Genomic DNA, 12,226 nt, shown 5'->3' with positions numbered 1-12,226 from the left:
TCCAGACTGTTTTTACAAAAAGCCAGTCAGACTGGTCTGGGGAATTTTTCCTAGAAGATCCTGGATTAGGAGATTCTTTACTTAATGAAGACTTGACTTACATTCATATTATGGTAACAAATAAATGGCAATATTCTAAAGGTGCAACAGTAGTGGACTAGTTAAGTAACTACTATCTGGACGTGAGCATGGTAAAGGTTTATGTATATTATCATATGTGAAACGAATCGCCAGTCCAGGTTCGATGCATGATACAGGCTGCTTGGGGCTGGTGCACTGAGATGACCCAGAGGGGTGGGATGGGGAGGAGAGAGGTGGGAGAGGGGTTCAGGATGGGGAACACATGTACACCCATGGCGGATTCATGTCAATGTATGGCAAAACCAATACAATATTGTAAAGTAATTAGCCTCCAATTAAAATAAATTTACATTAAAAAAAAGGTTTAAAAATCTTCAGTGAGTTGTCAAGATGTGAGTGATGTATTAAATGAACAAATTATTTTCAAAAACAAAAAGTATGAGCCTAGTTTTGTTAATTTGAAGTTTGCACATGTAGTATATAGTTTCTTATAGTTTCCAAACTATTGAGTAGAGTTCCCTGTGCTATACAGTAGGTCTTGTTGTTTATCTATTTTATATACAGTACTATGTTTATGTTCATCCCAAATTCCAAGCTTATACCTCTCCCCTCACCTTTCCCCTTTGGTAACCAGAAGTTTGTTTTCTTTGTCTATGAGTCTATTTCTGTTTTGTAAATAGTTCGTATCATTTTTTTAATTCCACATAGAAGCAGTATCACATGATTTTTTAAATTCACTAAAATATCAACATGGTTATTTCTAGGTGATAGGGGTCTTGCCATTTATTATGCTTTTACCCAAATACATCATATATCCAATGTAAATGATGACAATATGTATTTCATCGCATGAAGTGTATTTGAAAAATACATGTCTTCACATGACATAGCTTCCTATTTTCTGCTGCTTTTCCCTAAACAAGTTTTAGCTCTGATACACATTGGGTCACTTTCATTTAAGTCCCGTGCAATAAAGAAGATGAACAGCATTATCTCTTCGGGGCAGGGGGGAGCACAGGATGAGGGGAAGGTCCCAGTGAAACACAGCCACCAGGTCCTGCTGACACCAGGACCAAATCTCTCTGTTAATGACCTGCCTTTTCTTGGAACAGGATGGAAAACAAAATCGATTCAGCATTCAAAGTAATGAAGGGCTCTTGTTCAAGGACGGCTTGAATGTCTTCTCTGTTTTCCCTCTAAACTTGGATTTACTTCCAGGACTGCTTGTGTACATCCAGTCTTTAACTGCTCCCACTGGATTGCAAACACCTGCCTCTGTCCTGGACACATGGCTTATTTAAAAACAGTTTAGTTCATCAGCACATTTTAAGAGTTGGTTTAAGAGTTGGTTTCGGGTTCTGCATGCTATTTCTGAAACTCCCTGAAAGCTTCCTGAATCTTAGTAAATTATGTAATACTGGAGTCAGAGAAGAGCTTTCTGATAACTTCCAGGCAGAAACTGAGCATTCTTTAAGTCTTAAGAAGATTCAAACATACTCTATGACAGTTTAACCATAGCAACATCAAAACAACTGAATTTCCTCCTCCCTTTTTTTCCCTCCATAGGTTAAAGGGAGCCAGTGCTGGCAATGGGATCCAAGTGTTTGTGCCTGACGTGGACATGTTCATCGCCAGCCTGACCATGTGACTGGTCCGTAGGAACATTGTTCAGAAGCCAGTGGCTGAAGAGGCCGCACAGTGTAACCCAGAGTTTGAGAATGATGAGTCGGTAAGTCTCTGGGCATCTTCCTGCTTTGATTTCTGGGGCCTTGTACGTTGTGACAGTAAACAGTGCGTGCACAGAGCTTCATGTTCTCTTATGTTGTTTGGTTACTTTGCACACCTCGTGGGTCCTCACACACGTGCATTCTCACCCACATTTGGCTACGAGGAAACAAGTCCGGAGATGTGAGGACTGCCCTGTGAGAGGCATTAACCCTAAGGGCCTGGGCTTGACCTGGTGTCTCTTCATTACCATCCACCCTTAATTCACACTGGGAGCCTTTCAAGTTCGTGTCATGGCCCATGCTCTAGATAATTAGTTACTACAATATTCTTAGAGAAGTAACACCCAGCAGTTGTCAGAGAAAAAAAAAATAATTCTACCTTGAAGGAAGTTTCCAGTCCGTGCACCTTGCCATCCTGCTGCTGCTGCTAAGGCGCCTCAGTTATGTCTGACTCTGGGCGACCCCATAGACGGCAGCCCACCAGGCTCCCCCGTCCCTGGGATTCTCCAGGCAAGAACACTGGAGTGGGTTGCCATTTCCTTCTCCAATGCATGAAAGTGAAAAGTGAAAGTGAAGTCTCTCAGTCGTGTCCGACTCTTTGCGACCCCATGGACTGCAGCCTACCAGGCTCCTCCATCCATGGGATTTTCCAGGCAAGAGTACTGGAGAGGAGTGCCATGTTCCATCCTGAGTCAGTGGTTAAATCTGCATGCTTCCATCGAGGTAGTTTTTAAAGCACTCTGGAGAAAAAATACATGCATTTGGAAAAGTGTAAGAATGAGTAAAATGTTTGTGAATTTTTAGCTGGATCAGGGGACACGTCAGATTTCACTCCATGGTGAATGGAAGCATGGGAGACAGCTGTCGCTCTGTCCCTGACCTGTTTGTTCTAATAATTATATTTTGTCATATGAGTCTAGGTGACAGTAATTTAAAAAGTAATTGATCTAGTAATTGAAAGATAAAATTTACAGGGAAAAATTCCTTAAAAGACCGTATTTGGACATTTGACATAAGACTGAGGTTTTCATTTATAAGCTTTGGCAAGAAATTAAACCTATTAAACTGAAGTTAGTTGAAATTACTTATTTCAACTAGAATGGTAACCATGATGGCATCAAAGAAAGAAAGTTCTCAGTTATGGCAAATAATGTGTGTGCTTCACAAATGAACAGCATTTTCCTTTGATATTTATTAGAATATAATGATGGAGAAAAAGTGAATATGATTCCATAAACCTCTGCAGACTAGAGATGATGTTTACACATAAAATCCTTGCGAGTAAAAAATATACAATACTGTGGCATATGCATATTCTACTGTTTTTAAGGTAAATGTTAAAAAGGGTACATGGTGTAAAAAATCATTACAGCAAGGTCATAACTACCCATCTTTTGCATTCAAGTTCACAAACTATACAACACTTGTATGAAGATGCTTCTTCTTCTGGTTAAGACAGAATTTAAAATTTTAACCTCTGCTTTTACATTTGAAATTTATTTTATAGTATTTACAGTTTTGAAAAATCATCTGGCTTAAACAATCACCCTGTTTATTCCAGATTCAGTTAAAATAAACCCATTAACTCAAGCTCTCTGGACTTAGGGCTTTTCATTATTATTATTTATAAGGCAAGGCTTGTTTTCAGTTCTCCTAATATTGTAGATGGAGGGTAAGGGATAATTACTGGGAATTGAGTGGACTCTGAAGTCAGACTTGGAAGCTGTGTGATGTTGGGAAAATAGTTTATCCTTTTTCTTTTTCTGCAAAGTGGAGATTGTCCTGAGGACTTAATAAAGGGCCACACGCTTGCCTCCCTCTGCTCTTCTCCAGTTTGAAAGGAAGTAGAACACTCGCAAAAATGTCAAATTCAGAGTCTCAGAATGAGAGAAAGATAATTTGGAGGGTGCATTTGAGGCCAACTCACTCAGTAAATGACTTCCTTCCTTGCCATCGGTAATGGACAACCATGACTGCATTACAAAACCTTCCTACAGAAAGAACTTCTGTCTCCAGTTCAAACACTGTTTTGCCATAAAACTAGGAAAACCTGTACTGACTATGGCAGATAAGGAATGTTAGGTCAGGGTCACCCATCTGGTGAAGAATAGACACGATGTCACTGACTGATACTAAAATCATGTTTCCTTCCTGATTCCCCTTGGTTTTCCAAGATGGGATCATGATACCTCTCTCTCATTTGAAATTTGTTTAAATATCTGCACCCTATATGTTATTGATTACATTATTTAATGATAAAAAGGGGTAGATTCTCTAAACATTATTTTTGGGGAGCTTTTAAAATGAGAATATTAAAGTGTTAGTCACTCAGTCATGTCTGGCTCTTTGCAACTCCATGTACTGTAGCCCTCCAGGCTCCTCTGTCCATGGAATTCTCCAGGCAGGAATACTAGAGTGGGTTGCCATGCCTTCCTCCAGGGGATCTTCCCAACCCAGATATTGAACCTGGGTCTCCTTCATTGCAGGTAGATTCTTCACCATCTGACCCACCAGAAAAGCCCTTAATATTAAAAATACTAAATATCATTACTATAAGGTTGAGTTCCCTCTAGATTACTGTTTGGGCCTAATTTAGATATTAATTTCCATAGTCTCTGTACATTCCAGCCCCAGGTGGCCCAGGGGAGCAGGCTAGAGTGACTGTCCAGAGATGAATCCAGGAGGAAATTTTTCTTACTGGGGAACCATCTGGCTGAAGTCTGAAAAGAATAGAAATACATGGCCAAAATAACCAGGAGAATTTATTTTATTTTGAAGTCCCTGACACACTTCCTGCGACTCATAAATCTTGCTGTTTGTGTTCAAGATTGCTTGGTGTTTGAAGATCTTTGAAAGGACTGTGTTTGCTGGCATTGCTTCTTCTCTCATTTACCTCAGTGGAGAAATGGCAGATTAATCAACCCTCAGGTGCCTGGGAAAATTGCTTTTCAAATCCAGCTTTGATTCAGAGCAGCAAGTAATCCCTGGAGAAGGCTCAGGCCTCTTCCTGAATCTCCATGGACTTGATAATGAGGCTCAAGTTCACTGTTTTAAAGGGCATCACAAATCCAAGGATTCTCCCCAAAAAAAACAAAAAAAACAAAAACAAAAACAAAAAACCAACAGGCATGGAGTGGAGGAGGAGGCTTTGTCCTGGCCTGTTCTTGAATTTACAGAGAGCAGACCTCAGTCAAGAACAAACTCCCCAAGTGCCATAAAAGATTCTTTGCCAGCTGACATACCTGTGGTCTTGTTTATTTGTTCCTTTTAATTCAGAAGCAGATTGACAAATCATAACCGAAACATTCATATTCTTAAGTCTTAAAAAAATGAGTTGCATTATGAGAGTTAAATCGTGTAGAAAGGTTATCTGTGCAATTAAACACCAATGACATCAGTAATTTCACCAAGTTGATAGTATCTGCATATTTATGTACTTCTCGCTGTTTCTTGGAGAAGGCAATGGCAACCCACTCCAGTACTCTTACCTGGAAAATCCCATGGATGGATGAGCCTGGTAGGCTGCAGTCCATGGGGTTGCTAAGAGTCAGACATGACTGAGTGACTTCACTTTCCCTTTTCACTTGTATGCATTGGAGAAGGAAATGGCAACCCACTCCAGTGTTCTTGCCTTGAGATCCCAGGGACAGGGGAGCCTGGTGGGCTGCCGTCTATGGGGTCACACAGAGCCGGACATGACTGAAGCAACTTAGCAGCAGCAGCAGCAGCTTTTTCTAGCTATTTAATGAGATTTCAGGCTTTATTTTTTAAAAAATGAGGCATAGTTTAGTATGAAACCAAATTTATGATAAATGTTTATTCAAATAGGAATTTTAGTCTTGACTTAGTCTGTTGCAAGTGGCCTCTCTATATAGTCTAACAAATCTAATATGAATGATATAAATATTTCGGTGTAAGACATCACCCATCCATTAAGAATCAGGGATGCAGCATTTAAATCTCACTAATGTTATTTAGACATTCCTTCTGAATCTCAAAGCTGCAACCCCTTCATTATACCTAAAGTCATTTAGGTTACTGTGATGTCTGGCACAGAAAGTGGCTATCTGGCCTACATGTCAAGCTTCAGATTTGAAGCTCTAGTTGCTATTTTTTTGAGAGCAAGAAACAAAGAATGAAAGAAATCAATCTCTTTATTAATGGCTAATAAAGAATATAGCATAATTAATATATTATACCATATATTAATTATATTAATCATTAGGCATCTGCTCAGTCCCCACCTGAGATCGAGTCCAGAGTCACCTGCTTAACATCCTCTAGATTCTGGTTTTCCAGATCAGACTCTGTGATCCCTCTCTGTTGGTCTTTGGTTACAGACATCATTACTGACCCTGAACCGCCTATTTTCTCTGATCAGAACCAGCTAAATTTAACTCTTCTGACTGCTGTGCTCCCTCTAGAAGTAAAGAATTCAGGGAGTGATGACAAAAAGCCACAGTTTTGAAGGCACATGTTGCTTAAAGGTGTCTGTAAAGGTTAAGGACCCAAATAATTACTTGTGATGAACTAAGATGCAAAGAAAATGCATGTCCTTGTTATTAAAATGTCAAAAAGTTGAGCAGTGCAGTGGCTGCCCTGGATTCCACTGCTTTCCTTTCCCATCCCTCCATCCACCTCACTGTCCATCCATCCATCATTTCGCCCTCCAGTCAGAACTTTTTTACAGAGCCTGAGCTCTGCTCTGAGCATTGTGCCAGTTCTAGGGTGGAATGCATGTCTAATTAATTTTGAATTTATTTCTGTGTATGGTATGAGAGTGGTCTAGTTTCATTCTTTTGCAGGTAGCTGTCCAGTTTTCCCAACAGCACTGAAGAGACTGTCTTTTCACAATTGTGTATTCTTGCTTCCTTTGTCATAGATTAATTGACCATAAATAGGTGATTTTTGATTTTTCTTTTTAGGGCTTTCTATTTTTTTTAGGGCTGTTCCATTGATCTCTGTGCATGTATTTTGTCGTACCATTCTGCTTTCTGTAGGTTTGTAATATAGTTCAAAATTAAAGAGTATGATACCTCTCATTTTTGTTCTATCTCAAGATTGTTTTGGCTCTTTGGAGGTTTTTGTGGTTCCATAAAAACTCTTAGGATTTTTTGTTTTAGTTCTGTGAAAAATCCCATTGCTACTTGTGTGTGTGTGTGTGTGTGTGTGCATGTGCGCTTAGTTGCTCAGTCATATCTGACTCTTTGTGACTCCATGAAGTGTAACCCCCCAGGCTCCTGTATCCATGGGGTTCTCCAGGCAAGACTAGGCAAGAATACTGGAGTAGTCATTACCTTCTACAGTGGATCTTCCCAACACAGAATCAAACCTGGGTCTCTTGCATTGCAGGCAGATTCTTTACCATTTGATATTGCATTGAAACTGCATATTGCTTTGAGTGATCTGGCCATTCTAACAATGCTAATTCTACCAATCCTTGAGCATGGTATATCTTTCCATTTATTTGTGTCATCTTAATTTTCTTTCATCAGTGTCTTATAGTTTTCAGAATATAGGTCTTGAACCTCCTTAGTTAAATTTATTCCTAGGTATTTGATTCTTTTTGATGCAATTATAAACAGGATTGCTTTCTTAGTTTCTTCAGCTCTAACTGGTTCTCTTTTTATGTATTCAAACTCTTTGTTGAAGTTCTCTCACTGTATTCATCCTTCTCCCAAGGTCAGGGAGCACCTTTTGACCAATACTTTGAATTCTTTGGACTTTCTTGGTGGCTCAGGTGGTAAAGAATTTGCCTGCAATGTGGGAGACCTGGGTTCGATCCCTGAATTGGGAATATCCTCTGGAGAAGGGAACAGCTATCCATTCCAGTATTCTTGCCTGGAGAATTCTATGGACAGAGGAGCCTGGTAGGCTACAGTCCATGTAGTCACAGAGTCAGACATTACTCTGCAAATTTCACTTCACTTGAATTTTTTATCAGAGAGATTACTTATCTCCATATCATTAAGGTCTTTTTCTGAGGTTTTTGTCCTTTTTTTTTAACATATTTCCTCATTTTGCTAACTGTCTGTTTCTATGAAGTAGGCAAAACTGCTGCCTCTCAGTCTTGAAGGCGTGGCCTTGTGTGATGATCCTTCTTCTTCAACCCTTACTTAGCACATCTGTCTGTATTAAGTCACTTCAGTCATGTCTGACTCTTTGTGACCCCATGGACTGTAGCCCACCAGGCTCCTCTGTCCACGGGATTCTCTAGGCAAGAATACTGGAGTGAGTTGCCATTTCCTTCCTAATGGAAGGATCTTAGGGGATCTTCCTAACCCAGGTGTAGAACCTGCATTTCATGTCTCCTGCATTGGCAGGTGGGTTTTTTTACTATTTGCACCACCTTTGATGGGCTATTTTTCAATTCTTTGTAGTTGTCTAAACACCTGATTTATCCCTGAAGTGGCTCTGTTGCTGAGGGCATGTTGGGACCTGTCAGTGCTCGAGGGTGGAGATTCTCCTTCAGCACTCAGGTTGAAGCCAGACCTTCAGGCAGCAGCAACTTCTAAAGTGTGGAGACACATACAGTCCTGGGCATATTTGTCATGCCCATGGGAGGAGGTGGATTCAGGCTCTTCCTTCATCACCACCTTAAACTGACCTTGACCTGGGAGTCTATAAAGGTCCAGGTTCAGACTGCACCCCAGATGTGTTCAGTCAAAATCTCTGGGAGGCAGGTGAATGTGTGGTGGTACAAGGATTGTTTTATTAAAGCTCCTGAGGCCTACTGTCCTGGCTAGCCTAGGCAGGTCGCTGCCCACTAACTTGGTCTGTCTTAGCTTGTCCTTTATTAAACTTTTATTGCTCTGTAGGAGGTGGTCAAAAGCATATATCTCTATACTCATTCTTCCAAATGGAACAGGGAACAATTTAACTGTGCTTATACATCATGGCATCTAGTCCCATCACTTCATGGCAAATAGATGGATAAACAGTGGAAACAGTGGCAGACTTTATTTTTGGGGGCTCCAAAATCACTGCACATGGTGACTGCAGCCATGAAATTAAAAGACGCTTACTCCTTGGAAGGAAAGTTATGATCAACCTAGACAGCATATTAAAAAGCAGAGACATTACTTTGTCAACAAAGGTCTGTCTAGTCAAGGCTATGGTTTTTGTAATAGTCATATATGGATGTGAAAGTTGGACTGTAAAGAAAGCTGAGTGCAGAAGAATTGATGCTTTTGAATTGTGGTGTTGGAGAAGACTCTTGAGAGTCCCTTGGACTGCAAGGAGATCCAACCAGTCCATTCTGAAGGAGGTCAGTCCTGGGTGTTAATTGGAAGGACTGATGTTGAAGCTGAAACTCTCCTGATGTGAAGAGCTGACTCATTTGAAAAGACCCTGATTATGGGAAAGATTGAGGGCAGGAGGAGAAGGGAACGACAGAGTATGAGGTTGTTGGATGGCATCACTGACTCAATTGACATGAGTTTGTGTAAACTTCGGGAGTTGGTGATGGACAGGGAGGCCTGCCATGCTGCAGTTCATGGGATCACAAAGAGTTGGACACAACTGAGTAACTGAACTGAACTGATACATTTAGAAAAGTAATCTTCCCAAAACAAGCTTGGTAACAGAATAAAATCTTGGCTTTGTCTGCATGATGCTGTCACAATAGGCTTATGTGACCCATGTGACCCCTGCCAGCATGGCTCCAGAGCTCTGTGGGTGCTGCATCCATGGGGACACTGTGGAGGATGGTGGACATTTGTCTTCAGTGATGAGTCACAGCACTTACCTCTTCCTTCCATGGACTCTTCTGTTGAGATGACTCCACTCCATGAAGATAAATTGTTAACTTTGAATAATAAACAGTGAGTAAATAACTTGCGACATTTTAGGAAAGTGCTCCCTTAGCCTCTGGACCTGCTGGCTCATTATCTGTTCCTCTGATGCTCTCCCATTATAGCCTCTTTTTGAGCTTGGTTTAAGTCACAAGGAAGAGGAGGATGGAGTCCATGGTCTGAGGAGCTCTGGGCTTACATCTAAAGTTTGTCTGAAATTGGAAGGAGATTCCATTAGATAAATTACCTCAATATGTTTTCCAGTCAAGAGAGTCTGCCTGGCATCCAACTCAAACACAAGGCTTCCAGGTAGGATGAGTTGGTCCATGGTTGCAGGTATCAGGAAGAGTGTGGATTCTAAGCTGACTGCTTTCAGGTCATCTCATGTAGCCCTTTAATCAGACAAGTTCCTGGGACTTGCTCCCAGAATTCCTGATGCAGGAAATGTGAGGTGGAGCCTGGTAATCTAGCCTCTTAAAGAGCCCCAGGTGAGCCCTGGATTTAGTACAAGACAGGTAGGCTCATTTAGTGCTTGGGTATAATGAAAAATGAATGCCTGGGTTCTACTAGAAGTGATTGGGGATGTCTTCCTGGTCTAGAACTGAGTGGGAACAACTCCTAATGCTTGACTGCAGGGCTGGACGTGGTGATGGGATGAGGCATGGAGGCTTGGGTCCAGACTCAGGGAACCATGACCTTGCACCCAGTTGACTCAATAGCACTTGGAGTCTTGGAGTGTCTTCACATGACATGAGATGCTACCTGAGTACATTTGGCACATTTTGAAGTCAGAGACTTTTAAAGAAGATGAGTCAAAGCACTTACATTTATTTACATAAGCTATAGACTTCAACCTGGACAATGCTGATATGTAATATTTTATTAGGCTTTTTGAACTATAACGGCTTTCTTTATCTTTCATTTCTAAGACAGCTCAGGAACCAGGGAAATAAATCTTTATTTACTGCTACTCCTTCTTATGAAGAAACTGAAAGACAAAGTTTAAACATGCTTCTCCAGGCAAGAATACTGGAGTGGGTTGCCATTCCCTTCTCTAAGAGATCTTCCTGACCCAGGGATGGAACCCAGGTCTCCTGCATTGCAGGCGGATTCTTTACCAGGTGAACCACCAGGGAAGCCCTACCCAGGTGGCGCTAGTGGTAAAGAATCTGCCTGCCAATGCAGGAGACTGTAGGAAACAAGAGTTCAATCCCTGGGTCGGGAAGATCCCCTGGAGGAGAGCATGGCAACACACTCCAGTATTCTTGCCTGGAAAATCCCATGGACAAAGGAGCCTGGCAGGCTACACCCCATGGGGTCACAAGCAGTCAGACAGGACTGAAGCATCTTAGCATGCATTCCTTCTTAGATCTAAGGCCAGGATCCAGTTGCGTTCCAATGTAGGGACAGATTTCAGCTCCAGCAACCCAGCCTGCTTGCTGGTGAGTGAGCTGAGGGGCTTCCAAGACGTTGGTGTTTATGCTGCTCCAGATGGATCATTTAGGGGAGAAGACCAGCCTGATTTGACTATTGGCACTTCTGGCCCCAGGCGGGATGGTGGGGCTCACTTTTGACTCCCTCTCAGTTTGGCAGGTTTAGAAGGTGTTTTCAACTCAAAGCCCCAGGGATTCCGGTACAAAAATGCTGAAAAACCTCAAGTACACTGGTCTGTTTATAAAAATCAGAGGGTCCCTGTCCCGCCCAGGAGAGGTCAGGGAAATACGTTCATCTAAATTTGAGAAGGTTCTTGAAGAGAGATTTCTGTCTGATTTAATCTACATCCATAGCAATTCCGTAATTGAGCAATAAGTCATTTATTGTGAAAGTTAGGAGTGTGTTTCTGACTGTGACCCAGGCAACCCTAGCTGTGTTCCCTCTCTCTGTTTTCTTGGTCAAGTATGGAGACTGAAGGTTTTGGACTAATTTTCTTCCTCTAGAGGCATTTTTAGCATGTTGCCCACCTGTTGTGAAAGGAATATTAAGCAACAAATGCCTGTGTGTGTGGTGATGTGGGTGTCATAGCAACAGCATCAGTGGATCAGTCCCCACAGCAACTCAGCTTTGGGAGATGGAGAAGTTGAAAGAAGGCTAGCCTGGGAGCTGGGGCCTTGGACGCTGGGAGGGCCTTCCCCGGTGTGGGGACAGCACATCCCAAGGCAGAGAGCCTGTGGATTCCAGGTTCTCTACATGGTTCCCTGTGTGTGATGTTTCTGAGCCAAGAGTTGAGGATAAAGATGGAGAGAGAGACTGGTCCCAGGTCTGGCAACTCCAACAGGTAGGCAGCTCTGTGTTCTCTCCAGGTCACCTTATCAGAACCCACTTAGACAGTCAGCCTCAGGTAGATCTCTCCAATTCTCACCTCTGTCCACACTCCAGGTTCCTCACTAGCTGCCCCCATGATACCTCTGCCTCAGAACTTGGTTCCCAACTTGCTCCATGGCTGGTTGTCCTGATCTCATCCACAAAGACAAGAGCTCCTTCTGATTCTCCTCCATTCCTCCCCCCACCATGTGAAATTTACCAACCAGGATCTGCTGACTGGACCTACAAGATGCTCACCCAAGATGTGAACCCTCTCCAGCTCCATTCCCCACCCCCTCTTCCATCAGCACAGTCTCCTGAATG

At 42.1% G+C, this 12,226-nt stretch overlaps 1 long non-coding RNA gene across 2 annotated transcripts in view; it reads left to right on the top strand.

Annotated features, from left to right (window-relative positions):
- The window catches only part of LOC138986892 (uncharacterized), a 132,452-nt gene extending 125,666 nt beyond the window's left edge, over nucleotides 1-6,786 (top strand). For both annotated transcript variants that reach the window (XR_011463477.1, XR_011463476.1), the window contains 2 exons: nucleotides 1,648-1,810; nucleotides 6,614-6,786. This is a non-coding gene — a long non-coding RNA (uncharacterized lncRNA). The remainder of the gene's footprint in view (nucleotides 1-1,647; nucleotides 1,811-6,613) is intronic.
- Nucleotides 6,787-12,226: the final 5,440 nt, after the last annotated feature.

Source organism: Bos mutus, unplaced genomic scaffold, assembly GCF_027580195.1.
Source record: "Bos mutus isolate GX-2022 unplaced genomic scaffold, NWIPB_WYAK_1.1 CTG235, whole genome shotgun sequence".
In the NCBI taxonomy this organism is placed as follows: domain Eukaryota; kingdom Metazoa; phylum Chordata; class Mammalia; order Artiodactyla; family Bovidae; genus Bos; species Bos mutus.
The sequence above is the reverse complement of the archived record's forward strand: the minus strand, read 5'-3'. Positions and strand labels throughout refer to the sequence as shown.